Genomic DNA, 2,500 nt, shown 5'->3' with positions numbered 1-2,500 from the left:
CATATACGCCTTTGTATCGTATTTTCCTACACAATGAGGATTCACATAAAGGAGCAACTAGCTAACGTCGCTCCATAGGGTCCTTGTGGTAATTGTCCATAGCAGAGCTCAACCATATAGTCATTAGTAGTGGTGCAAAGTAACTAAGTACATTTACTTAAGTAATTACTTGGTACAATTTTGAGTTATTTGTATGTTATTTGTATTTCCAATTTCCAATACTTTTTACTTCTACTCCTTTAGTTACTACTTCAATTCTATATACATTTCAGCCATTTGAAAATAGCAGGTCTACAAGTTCATAATGTGTTACATAGCGACCCATTGTGAGCTTGTAGATTAGACTATTTTCAAAATATTTGAAAACTTGAAACGAAATACTCTACATAATGAGTATTCTACTTTTGGTACGTCAAGTACATTTTGTCACCAATACGTATTCAAGTAAATGTTGAATTCCGGACTTTCACTTGTAATTCTGCACTTCAGTATTGATACTTTTACTTAAGTACAGAATGTGTGTACCTTTTCCACCACTGGTCATTAGTGGCTCTGCAACCCCATAGACACTGTGCTACTGTAACACACATACAGGTACACACAACACATCTTAGAGAACTACTACCAACTACACGTTAGCTTCATGTCTATATCCTGCTGATAATCAGGCCATTACACACACACGCACACACACACACACACACACAGCTTTGTTACAGTTCACATGCGTAGGATGTGCGTGCCTGTGGTCATTACCAGTCCCACCACAGGCTTAGGATCGTGTCCACTTTGATGGCGAGGTGGTGGTGGGGGTGTGTGGTGATGAGGGGTGTGAGGGTGCGTGTGCGTGTGTGTGTGTGTGTGTGCGTGCAGCGTGTGGCGTCTCCTTCGCTCCCTGGCCACAGCTGCTGCTCTCACTTCCCTGTCTCATTAGTGCAGTGTGTGAATGAAGGAGGGCAGAGGGAGAGGGATTGTACCACATGTGAATGATAATGTCTGCATTTAATAAGTAACCAGAAAAACCTGTGGGGGGAAGGGCTTCCAAACTGGCCCAAAACAACGACGAATATGAAAGTCATTGTTGCCAACGAAGATATAATGAGCTTGTAGATCTGATTTTCTTTCCAACAGCTAAAGTATAATATAATGCTTAACAGGTTGACTGTGGACTATTTACGGCCGTCTTTCAGGCTAGACTGCCTATGTTTAAAGCTGAGTTGCTTGTCACGAAAATACACTTTAAAACAGTGTAATGGCTTGTTGTAGTGTAGAAAAGTATTCCATAGTGGCGACCGCAACAACGGACCGGGGAAGCGCACGGCTTCCTCCTCTTGACAGCTTCTCCGTTGTAAACAATAGGGACTCAATTTCCCTTAAGCCCTATTGTATACTTGTGTGTTGTTACATTGGTATCATGCAGCGAAAATGGCCAGTCTACGAGATTACAACAACCAAGGCTTGCGATGGGTTGTGAGCTTGTGGGTCTGCTGCATGTTTTCGCTTGCTGTGGGAGACGTTCTTTATGCCTGGGACACGTTCCAACACTTGTTTACTATTATGTAATAACTGTGTACGGCCGGGTTGAGGACCCACGTGTGACCTTGTCTCTGGGACAACAGAGGTCAGCTTGGTTTACAGTCCAACTAGGTGTGAGTGACACTGTAAGGTTAAACACAGTGCACACGATGATATGTGCCTGGAACCATCTAGCGTGTGTTCTATACTTAGACGTGTGTGTGTGTGTGTGTGTGTGTGTGTGTGTGCGTGTGTGGACATGCACATACATCTACAGTAAGTGACTCGTTGACATGGCCCACTTTTATGTTTCACTAACAGCTAAGGGCGTAAAGGACACTCATGCACACAAGCACACAGTACACATGCACACACATCATGCCTGATACACATACCCACTCCCTCTCTCCTCGCCTTACGCACACACACACACACACACACGCACACACGCACGCACACACACACTTTTGCATGGGTGTATGTGATCCCCATTAACGCGTGGCAGGCTGGCAGGCTGGGGTTAAGCAGAGGGAGGCTGGGGTTGCCAGACCCTGAGCTAAACCCCCTATCCCAGCTCTAATGACTATAGATGGTGCAATACCGCCCCCTTTCTGAAGGCTCCATCTATATTCTACTCCATCCTTCCCCCTTTCCTATATTTTCATATATTTTCACGTTTAGGCTGCCCTGATCTCTTACCCACCCCCACTATACACTACACATGCGTTTGCACGTACACACACACACACCACACACACACACCACACACACATACACACACACACACGCTTCCATTCCATCTAAGCTCAAATTGGCCCCTCTCCCCTGCTTTCTACTGATCCCAATCCCATGTTCTTAACAACCCCTCTCCCCTCTCGCTCCCCTCCCCTCCTCCTCCCCTCCCTCCCTCTCCTCCCTCCCTCCCTCCCTCCCTCCCTCCCTCCTCGCTCCCTCCCTCCCTCCCTCCCATCTCTCCCTCCCTCTC

The 2,500-nt window shown here is 46.2% G+C and overlaps 1 protein-coding gene across 4 annotated transcripts in view; it reads left to right on the top strand.

Annotated features, from left to right (window-relative positions):
* Positions 1 to 2,500, top strand: part of plxna1b (plexin A1b) — a 228,104-nt gene that overhangs the window by 99,706 nt on the left and 125,898 nt on the right. The gene's annotated exons all lie outside the window — the stretch shown is intronic.

Source organism: Protomyctophum bolini (genome assembly GCF_963924005.1).
Source record: "Protomyctophum bolini genome assembly, chromosome: 2".
In the NCBI taxonomy this organism is placed as follows: Eukaryota; Metazoa; Chordata; class Actinopteri; order Myctophiformes; family Myctophidae; genus Protomyctophum; species Protomyctophum bolini.
This window is presented reverse-complemented; position numbering and strand designations above follow the sequence as displayed.